The 13,325-nt window shown below is 44.3% G+C and overlaps 1 protein-coding gene and 1 long non-coding RNA gene across 3 annotated transcripts in view; both read left to right on the forward strand.

The window, feature by feature from the left end:
* Nucleotides 1-13,325, forward strand: part of LOC143137497 (NACHT, LRR and PYD domains-containing protein 1 homolog) — an 88,254-nt gene that overhangs the window by 174 nt on the left and 74,755 nt on the right. The gene's annotated exons all lie outside the window — the stretch shown is intronic.
* On the forward strand, nucleotides 5,989-6,905 carry LOC143138379 (uncharacterized). The gene is made up of 3 exons (XR_012990183.1): nucleotides 5,989-6,048; nucleotides 6,353-6,518; nucleotides 6,665-6,905. It is a non-coding gene; the product is annotated as an uncharacterized LOC143138379 (long non-coding RNA).

Below are 13,325 nucleotides of genomic sequence, written 5' to 3' on the forward strand. Positions count from 1 at the left end.
AAATGGCAGAGATGAAATATGAAATTATCATTAGTACAATAACTAGAATGCAACAAGACAATTTAGCATTATGAAAAAAAAAATATGAATTAACCACAGGTATGGGATGCTAAATCATATTTTGGGATAAATGAGGCCAAATATTAAACATAATTTAAATTCAATGTGAAACAAACACACAGCTTTTCAAATTACAACTCTATTCCATCTATTTTCAGTAATACTGTATTCACAAACCCACTCTCATTCAGTGGCAAACACTACACTCTAGTGGTCATACTGAGGTACTGCATCTAAAACCACGGGAACAGCATAATGGGCATCGACACTTTGCTAAACCTGCCAATGACTAAAAATACAAAAATATGCACAAAGCATATAATTCACTGAGCGATATCGGCTACCTGCATAAATTGTCAGCAAACACAAAGTGTTGGGCAGACAGGGCATGTTATCTGGTCTGCATGAACAAAATCAAAATACAGTCACATGGTATTGAAATCCATGTTTCAGTTCCTGAGACAACAGTGAGTAAATGTTATAAGGAAGTTGAAATGGTCACACAAATGTGATTCCTTTTTGCTGTTTATTTTATTAGAGTCATGTTATGAGTTATACATAATTAAAATCATGATTTTATTTAGCTCAGGTCAGGTTACTTCACACTTTGTAGACCACCACATGACATACAACACACAAACCATTAAGCACAAAACATATAAAACAGACCGTAGAACAAGTTGCTGAGTAAACATTACAAGGAAGTTGAAATGGTCACACAAATGTGATTCCTTTTTGCTGTTGATGTTATTATAGAGTTTTAATGAGTTATACCGAATTATAATCATGATTTTATTTTATAATGGACCCCACCTGCAGCAGCAGTCTGTGATTACAGCATGAAGAGACCAAATAAAAGCTACTGCTCTCGTCTATTGAGGATCTCACCTTTAATATGGGAACTGATTAACTCTGTGATGTGTGTGTGTGTGTGTGTGTGTGTGTGTGTGATAAACTCTCTCTGGTTCTTAAACCCACAGGAAGCGCTGCTGTAAAGCCACTGAGAAGTGCACTGAGTTTAAGGACAGAAACCTCAGCTGTAATGAACTGTGGGAGATTAGAGTGGAGTCCTACACTGAGAAAAGAGGAGAGGAGAGTGAGGAAGAGGAGGATGAGGAAGAGGAGTGTGGGGAAGAGGAGAGTGGGGAAGAAGGGGATGAGGAAGAGGAGTGTGGGAAAGAGGGGGAGGAGGAAGAGGATGGTGAGGAAGAGGAGAGTGAGGAAGAGGGGGATGAGGAGTGTGGGGAAGAGGAGGATGAGGAAGAGGAGGGTGAGGAAGAGGAGTGTGGGGAAGAGGGGTATGAGGAAGAGGAGGGTGAGGAACATGAGAGTGAGGAAGAGGGGGGTGAGGAAGAGGAGGGTGAGGAAGAGGAGAGTGAGGAAGAGGGGGATGAGGAGTGTGGGGAAGAGGAGGATGAGGAAGAGGAGGGTGAGGAAGAGGAGAGTGGGGAAGAGGAGGGTGAAGGAGGCTCTGGGGTAAATGGAAGAGAGAGGGAGGGATCTTCCTCACGTCTCCAAACTGATGAAGAGATGGCAGCAGAAGAGCGAGCTGCAGCAGTCCAACAGAAGAAGAAAAAGAAGAATGTGTTTTAATTTGATCTGTCATCCAAGGACTGAGAGTGTTGGATTCAGAACTTTAGATTTGTATGTCCCAGCACTGAGAGTGTTGGATTCAGAACTTTAGATTTGTATGTCACAGCACTGAGAGTGTTGGATTCAGAACTTTAGATTTGTACTGTATGTCCCAGAGCTGAGAGTATTGGATTCAGAACTTTAGATTTGTATGTCACAGCACTGAGAGTGTTGGATTCAGAACTTTAGATTTGTATGTCACAGCACTGAGAGTGTTGGATTCAGAACTTTAGATTTGTATGTCCCAGCACTGAGAGTGTTGGATTCAGAACTTTAGATTTGTATGTCCCAGCACTGAGAGTATTGGATTCAGAACTTTACATTTGTATGTCACAGCACTGAGAGTATTGGATTCAGAACTTTAGATTTGTATGTCCCAGAGCTGAGAGTGTTGGATTCAGAGCTTTAGATTTGTATGTCCCAGCACTGAGAGTGTTGGATTCAGAACTTTAGATTTGTATGTCCCAGAGCTGAGAGTATTGGATTCAGAACTTTAGATTTGTATGTCCCAGAGCTGAGAGTGTTGGATTCAGAACTTTAGATTTGTATGTCACAGCACTGAGAGTGTTGGATTCAGAACTTTAGATTTGTATGTCACAGCACTGAGAGTGTTGGATTCAGAACTTTAGATTTGTATGATCATGATTAGTTTATGTCCTGATGTTTCTGTTCTCTATTGTCTTGAGACCATCTCTCCACTCCGTTACATATTCCATATGTAGGGCGGAATGACCCCCCACCTGCCAAGGACCGTGGACAGGCTTTAAGACACACCAGCTCGCCCGGACACGCCCACACCCGAACCTATAAAACACCTGTGTTGGCGTGTAATCACTGATTGTTTGATCTCCGCTGTTACGTGTCGGAAGGTTTGTGTGCAAGTCGGACTACAGCTTTCAGTCCACTTACCTTGGACGTCTGTCTACGGGCAGCCTCCCTGGATTGCTGTAGCCTTTCCATTCTCCTCCTTGGCTTGAAGGTTGTGAAATCCCTCTGCAATGTATTGTGCACGTAACCCGTGGCTCACGCGTTGTTGGGGAATCCTTGCTTGGCAGGCTTCGGTCAGCTATAAGCAAGTGAACTATCCTTTCCAGCTTCTTAAGCCGGTGTCCGGCTCTCGGCGGTGTGATGTTGCGTCCACGCAGGAGTCTATCTGCAGGAGCCCTGCAGCTTGGTGCTCCGGTCACTGGGAACTGCAGCGCTGTTTCCTGAGCCCACGGGTAGCTTTGGCCTCCTCGCTATTCACGCTGACCTGAACAAGCGGCCAGCGGCGTCGCTCATTCCCCACCTACCAAGCGACTGCTGCACCTTTTCGTCTGATGCATCCACAGTGGCTCTTCGCCCCAACCCAGCCTTTCTACCCAACGTCCTGACTGACCTCCACCTGTCCCAGTCAGTGAAGCTGCGCTCTCTCCCGGCCTCGGCAGCAGATCAGCTGGCCATTTGCCCGGTCTGGGCTCTGTCTGAGTACATGCGGCATACTCGGCCTCTACGGAGGTCAGGCAGGCTCTTCGTATGCTTTGACCCTGGGTGCTGGGGACAGCCTCTGTGGAAATCCCAGCTGTCCCATTGGGTTGTGGACACCATCCAGGAGGCCTACACTCTTTCGGACGCACCTGCCCCTCCGGGGTTGGGGCACATTCGACGCGTGGCATGGCTGCTTCCTGGGCCCTATGGCGGGGAGCCTCTCTCTCTCTCTCCGCCATATGCGTGCAGGCCACTTGGTCTTCTCGCTCCACATTCTCCAGAGTCTACTGTCACGCCCGGCTTTGCTCACTCCACCTTTGATATAATCTGTTTGGGCGCTCTCTCTCCCCCCAGTCTGAAGGGGGAGCTGTCTGTGTTCAGTCCATCTGTAGACAGCAGCTGATTGGCGGGACTGTTTAAAAACATCTCCTGCAGTTGTCCACTCTCTGCCATACACAGCTCTGCTCTGCTCTGCGCAGTGCGTCTGCTCTGCTCCACTGGGCTTTGCTCTGGCCTCCATGCTGGCGGCAGCACCATCCTTTTTGCCTTTTTGCATTCACATAGTCTACACTTTACTGATCTGCACTACACATAGTCTACACTTTACTGATCTGCACTACACATAGTCTACACTTTACTGATCTGCATTACACACAGTCTACACTTTACTGATCTGCACTACACATAGTCTACACTTTACTGATCTGCACTACACTTTTGATTAGCTCTCTCTTGCTTCTCATTTACTGACTTGATACACTTATTTATGTAAATTATGTTTTCATGGTATAAGTTAATGTTTTAATAAATGACTTTGGATTTAACGTAACAAGCGGTGTGGTCTCCCCTGTGTCATTGCTACTGTGAGCAGGTAGTTCTGACACTACTGTCTGAATGTGGCAGCCAGCCCCTCTTCCCAGCGTGTGCTAGCCGTGGCTCCGCAGTAAAGCTGAGAGCCCCCTTCCCTTGGTTGGCTTGCGTCTTGCGGGCCAACCTGGGTGGCCCCTGGTCACAGTGCTGGCCCTTGCGCCTGGCGGGGCCCTGTTCTGTGTTCAGGGTTGGGTCTTGCGTCTTGCGGACCAACCCGGGCTACCCATCTGCCCTCGGGCTTGGCCTTGCGTCTTGCTGAGCATCGTCCCGATCAGCATGAACATAGTGTACATTTGGACATAGTTTGTTGATGGCAAAATGGTGTTTTGGGTGTGGGGGGCCACAATTAGTGGGGGGCCCTTAATACATCTGGGCCCAGGGGCCCGAAAGTTCATAATCCGCTCATGATGGTTATGGTAATAGTGTTTATATATGGTTTGTAGAATGGGGCAGAAACAGTGAACCATGGGAAGTCTAGTAGTATGCAAACAAGATTTGCTGATCATATAAACTGCTTAAATCCAGCTTGCTCCAAAACAAATAAAAATGTGTGAATGCTGCAATAATAGATAACCAGTTAGAATTAAAAGTGATTTTGCTTAGACTTAAATGTTTTGTTAAAATGTTTTGTTTAAGATAAGTGTGTTATGTTTAAATGAAATATGTTTTGAACAAGTGTAAGAAAAATACATACTAATAAAATAATAATCATTAAATAATCAAACTGTATGGGAGATCAGTGAGTTGAGCAAAGACATACTAGCAGTACAAAATTGGCAAGTGTGGGGTCAACAAGAAGTCACCAGACAGAGGAACAAGAAATAGGGAACCATTCCCTCATGGCAGGATGAGATAAGCTCAAGCTAGGCCGTACAGCTCCAACAGGTACAGAGAGAGAGGGACCCCCCTTGAAAAATGAAAACAGAGACATCGCAGATCGGGAAAGAGGAACAAGGGCGAGATGGAGACCCCCCCCCACACACACACACAGTGTGGGATAGCAGGCGTTTACATTTTTTAAACAGCTGTTTTATTTGTATTGTACTTAATAAAGCCAAAACCCTAACCATTGTTTAGGGGTTTGTTAAAACATACTGAACATACTGTCCAGAGTTATTTTCGTGTTTTATTGCTTCCCCTGTGTCATTGAGAAGATCGAGGCATCAGCCTACAGATGTGACCAGCGCAAGGCGCTGCCTGATGCACACGCGTCCAGCTCTGCGGGGCCAATGGTGGCGCTTGCTCCAATTTCTGCCTCCCTTTTTTCGCCAATCACCTCGCAGCGACTGCTCATTTCTTACCAATGGAATATTCGCTGCTTCATTTCCTGCCAATCAAACGCCGCACCGGCTCTTCCATTTCTGACCACTCATGTCATCCAGCGCGGTCTGTCATCTCTACGAATCACGGATCCAAGGTAGGCTAGGGCATTTTTTCTATTTTTTATGAATTATTAAATTTATTTAGTTTAGTAATTAGTTACATTTCTCAAACTAAGACTATGGGACAGTGGTGGTATGCTGCAGAGTTTGTGAGTGTCATTAACTAGCATTAGTATAACTGTTAACGTAAGGTAAATTATGTTGTTGACGTTAGCTTGTTGTTGACGTTAGCTTGCTGTCTATGGATGGTTAGAACTAGCCAACATTAACGTTAGACAGCTTCTTTTTGTTCTAATGTCTCGCCTTCTCACATTTTCTCACAATTTGCCAGACTGTCAGATATTTAACGTTGGCTCAACAACGTGTGAGTGAGTAGTCATATCACAATGTAGCCTACGATTGCAAAGTTGTTATGATAACGTTATAGGCTTATCTATCATACGTTGTTAAGATAGTTTATAATGTTGACAGTCATATCATAATTGTAATTAAGAAGTTGTTACAATTGTGCTCTGTTTAAAAGATGGCATCAATGAAGAAAAGAAGACATCGTGCAAGGAGTGGTATGCCAGACTTATGCCAACACAGGGACCTGGCCCGCCCTAAGGTGAAAAAGTGGCATGGCCTCTATTAAAAGGTTAGTTTACAGTACTCTGTGTTCTGTAGGCTATTGTGTTAACAGACTCACTGGGTCAATAGGACAAGTGAGCTAATAACCAATGAATGAAAACCAGTGTAATTGACCTGTCTTGTGTCTTAGTATGCACAGTATGTATGTCTGTGTTACAGATTGAGAAATGTCCGGCGCAGCTTAGGGGCCAGACATCACTTTTTATGGGTCAGGGTCAGCAGACATGTGCATGTGGTTTCCACTCTGCTTATCCGACAGCAGTATTGATATCTTTGGTGATGATTTAAAGTGATTATTTTTAATTCCTCAGCCTAAAAGTGCAACACCAGCTCTCAAGGCCACGGGTGTCACACCATCAGGTTCAGGTCTGACCGCGCATAATGCCACAGGTGTCACACCAGGAACTCCCTTCCGCTGCTTCACCTGGACCATCAGGCACCTCCCCTTTCAAGCCCTTGAAAGTGCTTGATAAACTGGTGAGTCAAGTCCTGCCAAACAATTTTATTGTATTATTTTCACACCTGCCTAATATACTTTTAATACTTTGTATTAACATTTTACCTTTACGATCTGGTTTTACTTTGCTTTGGTCAGTGATACTCAATATTTTATTCCTTTTCAGTTAGGTAAAAAACTTGTATGTCTCATAGCATCCATCTGTCACCACCAACACCATCTCTGCTACACCCCAGCCCTCATCTTCCCAGCCTCTTTTTTCTACCCCTGTGACCTGATCGCTTGTAGCACAGATGTACTCTGAACCTTCAAGTCCTGTGAGTGTTTTCTTTATTGTGTAAAGTAGAGTGATTCTAACATTATTCATCTCTTTATTTGCTCTCGTTGTCTCTCACACACACACACAGACATACAGTCACTCACTTTCTTTGTGTGTGATAGATAGATAGATAGATAGATAGATAGATAGATAGATAGATAGAACACTCAAACACAAAAGGACATCAGTCGTAAACTAGAACTATTACTATACCACAACACTCAAACACAACATGTAAACAGATCTACTATCTGCTAACTACTACTAACTATGGGCCCCGCTCAGGTCCTTACGCCATGAGGGCCAAAGTAGATGAGGAGATGGATAGGCAGCTGAGGGAGGACATTATGGCTCCCGTTGAATACGCTGAGTGGGCCGCACCCATAGTTCCTGTCTTACAGCCAAATGGTTCGGTCAGAATATGCAGAGATCACACACTAACAGTTACCAGTGCCTCCTCACTAGAGCACTACCCTATTCCCCGTGTCAAAGTGTCAGGATACTCAAGATAGGACCCCACGCGCAAGACTCTTTCAGACAGAAAACGCACTTTAATGATTGACAAAATTGACAGACTTACTAGACAGGACTCAAGATGAACAGAGAGACGATCCGACAAAGGACAGAGGAACAGGGGGATACAGATAAATTAAAAACAGGAAAAAGCCATAGAGAAGAGGGTGGTCTTCAATTGGGTTTTAAAAGTGGCAATGGTTGGAGCAGTCTTAATGTGCTCAGGGAGTTTGTTCCATATCTGGACTGCATGGTAGCTAAAAGCAGCTTCACCCTGTTTGGTGTGAGTAGAAGGTATGCATAATACCTGGCTGTTCTGTGATCTAAGAGGTCTGTGGGGGATGTAAAATTTAAACATGTCTGATATATATGTTGGCCCCATCCCATGCAGTGCTTTAAAAACCAGTAGCAGTACTTTAAAATCTATCCTAAAAGAAACTGGCAGCCAATGCAGGGACTTAAGTATGGGGGTGATATGTTCTCTTCTGCTTGTCTTTGTTAGGACTCGTGCTGCAGCGTTTTGAACTAATTGAAGCTGTCTAATTGTCTTTTTTGGAAGTCCTGTGAAGAGCCCGTTGCAATAGTCCAGCCGGCTTGAGATAAAAGCATGGACAAGCTTTTCCAGGTCAGACTGGGACATACAGGGGGGTAGAAGTACACAGACCAATGAACAGAGAGACGGAGGACAAAGGACAGAGGAACAGGGGGGTAGAAGTACACAATGAACAGAGAGACGGAGGACAAAGGACAGAGGAACAGGGGGGTAGAAGTACACAATGAACAGAGAGACGGAGGACAAAGGACAGAGGAACAGGGGGGTAGAAGTACACAATGAACAGAGAGACGGAGGACTGGATGAGACCAACAAGACAATAACAGGTGTGAGCAGAAGCGGAGGGAAACTAACGAGACAGGAAGTGCAGACCATATAAGGAAATGGGTGGAGACAAAGACACATGACCAGACAGGTAAATCCAGAGCACAAGACAGATAGCAATACACAGAATGGCCACCAGGGGGGCACAAAGTCACTAGTCCAGGCCAGATCCTGACGCGAAGACCTGTTCAATACTCTGTCAAGAGGGAAACAGTTCTCCAATCTCGATTTAAGCCACGCCTATCACCAGATTGTAATGGATGAAACCTCAAAGAAATACCTAACAATAAACACACACTGAGGCCTGTGCACCTACAAAAGGCTTCCTTTGGTAGTTTTATCAGCTCCCGCCATTTTCCAGAGAATGATAGAAATCCTGTTACAAGGCCTTCCAAGAGTAGCTGTGTACTTAGACGACATTATTCTGACTGGGAGAGATGAAGCCGAACATCTGAGCACGCTGGATGAGGTACTTAGGCGACTGAAAGATGCTGGCCTGCGACTTCACAGAAGCAAGTGCGCGTTTCTGCAAAATGAGGTTGAACACCGAGGTCACAAAGTCAATGCTGAAGGCTTCCATCCCTTACCGAGCAAGGTGAGCGCCATAGAGGAAGCTCCACCACCAGCCACAGTGACTGCGCTAAAGGCATATCTGGGTCTAAATAGCAAAAAATTAGATCGCTCTACCGCACACTGTTGACTTTTACTCGATTTTATTCAGAGCGAACAACGCGTTTCGCGTACAGCGTCGTCAGGCTCGCTCAGGTATGGTCTGAGCTCTCAGGTGTGTCTTAATTACCTTCTAGTCACATGACCAGTTGTTGTTGTAAAGTCAATTTTAAATGCCAATATCAAATATCCCCATAAACAGTTAAATACAATTAACAATTAACAGACAATTAAATACATCAAACACATCCTCAAAGATATCTACATCTGCATATCTGGTCTGTTGAATTACTAGAATAAGTTCCTCCCTAGCCTCGCTACACACTTAGCCCCGTTACACAAGCTGCTGAGGAAAGATGTGTCTTGGGCCTGGGACAACGAGCAGGAAGAAGCTTTTCCGTTGCTGAAGTCAGATAAAGTCCTAGGTCACTATTCAGCGGACAAAGACTTGGTGCTGGCGTGTGATGCATCGTCATACGGAATAGGCGCCGTACTGTCACACGTCATGGAAGACGGTAGTGAAAAGCCTCTAGGCTTCATGTCACGCATCGTCATACGGAATAGGCGCCGTACTGTCACATGTCATGGAAGACGGTAGTGAAACGCCTTTAGGATTCATGTCACGCACGCTAACACCTGCAGAGAAGCGCTACTCACAGCTCGACAAGGAGGGGTTAGCTATCATTTTTCGGGATCAAGAGGTTTCACAAATACATCTACGGACGGGACATTCACAATCAGCACTGACCACAAACCACTGATGTCACTCTTCCACAAGAAAAAGCCAGTGCCACAGATGGGGTCACCCAGAGGGCAGAGGTGGGCAACACTCCTGAGAGCTTATGAGTACAAAATCATACACAAACCTGGGAAGGAACACGCCAATGCAGACGCACTGAGCAGGTTGCCACTGCCACAAACAAGGGAAGAGTACGACACAGACCAGGTCCTCATGTTGGACGTCATGGAGGACCCACCAATCACGACAACACAGGTTAGACAGTGGACAGCTAAGGACGAAACACTCTCCCAAGAGCTAGTCTGGTGTCTGAAAGGATGGCCAAGAGAGGTGGACGCAACATACAAACCCTACAGTCAGAAAAGACTGGAGCTGAGTGTGAAAGATGGGTGTGTGCTCTGGGGGGCGAGAGTGGTCGTTCCGCAGAGGGGTAGGAAAGCCATGAGATTGAAAGAGAACTGGTTAAAACCACATGGGCCTACGCGTTACGGCCATATTGGCCTTCGTCATGCACCTGAGCAAGGAATTATCTGAAGTCTCCTGAGCGCCTTAAGCCCTGAGCTACCCCATTAAATAGCCCCAGTAATTACTCTAAACTGGCCCGTATGGGGATGATTGAGGTACACTATTGAACTAGGGAAGCACTCAACTCAATATGACTCAATAGTATATAACATAAAGCATCATAACAATTATATAGAAAACAACAGCAAAGTCTATAATGAACAAAACGTATGTCTGTTATAAATACATTACATACATTATGTGTTTAATTCTACAGTGTGTGAGTGCTGTATGACTGCTGGCTATCTATATATTTTGTCCTATGTCACCTGCCTAGGGACTGCAGATGAAAAGTAGTTATTTTTACTAGTTCTGCATGGTGTTTTTTACACAATGTTCATTAATATGCATGGTCCCTAGCAAATAAACCAATAAATAAAAAATAAAATAAAATACATAACCAAAAGGCATAAAGAAACAACACAACCAATAGAATATCCTAAAGCGCAGAGCGCGCTTCCGCAATGGGGCGGTGACAGAAGTCTGAGTGTTGTGAGTAGATGTGTGTGTTAACCAGATTATGGACACTATACAGGCGATACAACATGAAGTCTGAGTGTTGTGAGTAGATGTGTGTGTTATCCAGATTATGGGCATGAAGTCTGAGTGTTGTGAGTAGATGTGTGTGTTATCCAGATTATGGGCACTATACAGGCGATACAACATGAAGTCTGAATGTTGTGAGTAGATGTGTGTGTTAACCAGATTATGGACACTATACAGGCGATACAACATGAAGTCTGAGTGTTGTGAGTAGATGTGTGTGTTATCCAGATTATGGGCATGAAGTCTGAGTGTTGTGAGTAGATGTGTGTGTTATCCAGATTATGGGCACTATACAGGCGATACAACATGAAGTCTGAGTGTTGTGAGTAGATGTGTGTGTTAACCAGATTATGGGCACTATACAGGCGATACAACATGAAGTCTGAGTGTTGTGAGTAGATGTGTGTGTTAACCAGATTATGGGCACTATACAGGAGATACAACATGAAGTCTGAGTGTTGTGAGTAGATGTGTGCAGGGGGGGACAGGGGTACAGCGGGGTACAGATTTGTAGGGGGGGATGGTGAGGATTTCCCCCCCTCTGGTTTTCCTATCCCTACCTCTGCTAAATTATTTTTATCGTCGGGGGGGGACAACATTTATCCCCCTCTGCCCCTCATATTGATTAATGCAACTTCATATAAGTAAAGCGCTGCAACGTGAGAACAGTCTAGTAGCCTAGCCTACATAATAATCTGACATCAGAAACGCACCGTCACCGTCAGCACTGATGCTGCTGACACAGTGGCTGCGTGATAACTTAATTTGGCCTTGATCGTGCAGGACATTTCAGAATGTCGAGTGTGTAATCCATCATAAATGGCTAGGTTCAATGGAAAAGTTAGCTGGACAAATGAAAGAAAATGAGAAGGATTCAGTGAAGCATAATAATGTTTTAGAACCTTCAAAATTAGAAAACTGATGCAACTGAGATGGAGGACAACTGCACGTAGAGTAGAACGTAGGCCTATTGTCCGAAGAAACTTACATTAAATGAGGAGATATTTGCTGAATGTCACAAAAAGTGTTACAGAAATTGCTTGGCATCGCTTATTCAATGGCTCTCTACCGAAACACCTGTAGTTTGCGGAGGACGAACGAGAAAGCACTCGTTTGATAAATCAGCCAGTAGTAGACAAATAACTTTTAGAAATAATCTGTACTGCAAAAATAATCTGTACTGCAAAAATGCAAATAACTTTTAGAAATAATCTGTACTTTTAGAAATAATATGTACTGCAAAAATGTTGGTGGGTATTTAAACTATCTAGCGGGTGTTTTAACAGCTGAAAGAAATAGAAGCTTCATGGTCTTTATGTTCTGGTTCGTAAATTATTTTCATAAAACTTCAAGTGGCCCTATAACTTTACTCTCCAAACTCTTCACTGCACTGTAGGCAATTAACTGACAGTATGATAGGCTATTTATTTTCTGTAGGCTACAATAAATACATTTATTTTTTCAACTTTTGCAATATTACGCACTTGGCTACTGAACGCAAATCAGCAGGAGAGAGAATGCACGTAGCCTACGCAGCGTGTAGCGCAATGTGTAGGCTATTTGGTTACCAACTAACACTGTTAGCCAATTCACTAACTTAAGACTTCAGTGCCATCATATACAACGTACACAACAAATACAGAAAGGATGGAGGCAGCAAAAGTAGAGAAGTCATTTCAGATGGGGCAAGAACAAGGTGAATTTGTATGCTTGTCAAAACGTAGTCCTACCCTGCATTAGAGGAGCTGATCATCATACCAAGCACACTCGCTGTTTAAAGTCATACACGTAAACTAAAACTAAAATGTTACAAAGGTGGCAAAAATAATATAGGGTATTATTAGCCATGACATTACTAGGCTATGAATCGTTCGTTAATTTTTTTTTTTTTTTTGGGGGGGGGTTTACAAACTTATTCAAAATCATCCCCCCCTCTGGTTTTTACACAAATCGCACCCTGGATGTGTGTGTTAACCAGATTATGGGCACTATACAGGCGATACAACATGAAGTCTGAGTGTTGTGAGTAGATGTGTGTGTTAACCAGATTATGGGCATGAAGTCTGAGTGTTGTGAGTAGATGTGTGTGTTAACCAGATTATGGGCATGAAGTCTGAGTGTTGTGAGTAGATGTGTGTGTTAACCAGATTATGGGCACTATACAGGCGATACAACATGGCAGATGGATAACAAGCTAGTGGGTACCACACTATGTAATTGGTATTGATAAGAATGAAGTTGGGAATGACGTTGTAATGAGTGAATGAATGAGCGAAATCGCAGCAAACAATTGGTCTGCTGCGTGAACGAACGCCAAACCGGCGGCAATCCCCCGACACCAACAATAAAACCCCCTGTACATCCCCTGAACAACACATGGCCCACATAACATGCAACAACACTTTACACCACACACACACAACGCATTTTACAATCAAAGAGGGACGCAGGGCCGTTTCAAGGAATTTGGGGGCCCCAAGCAAAATGGACATGGAGCCCCCCCCCCCCCACACACACACACACACACCGCACGCAAAGCCTACAGGAACCAACATTTTTCAGTTCTCACAAAGTGAGAACATAAAACACTGCCATCTTAT

This window comes from Alosa pseudoharengus, unplaced genomic scaffold (genome assembly GCF_046254945.1).
Source record: "Alosa pseudoharengus isolate Yale_2024_CS ecotype anadromous, Long Island Sound unplaced genomic scaffold, YU_APseudo_1.1 YU_APseudo_1.1_scf_21, whole genome shotgun sequence".
NCBI classification, from domain to species: domain Eukaryota; kingdom Metazoa; phylum Chordata; class Actinopteri; order Clupeiformes; family Clupeidae; genus Alosa; species Alosa pseudoharengus.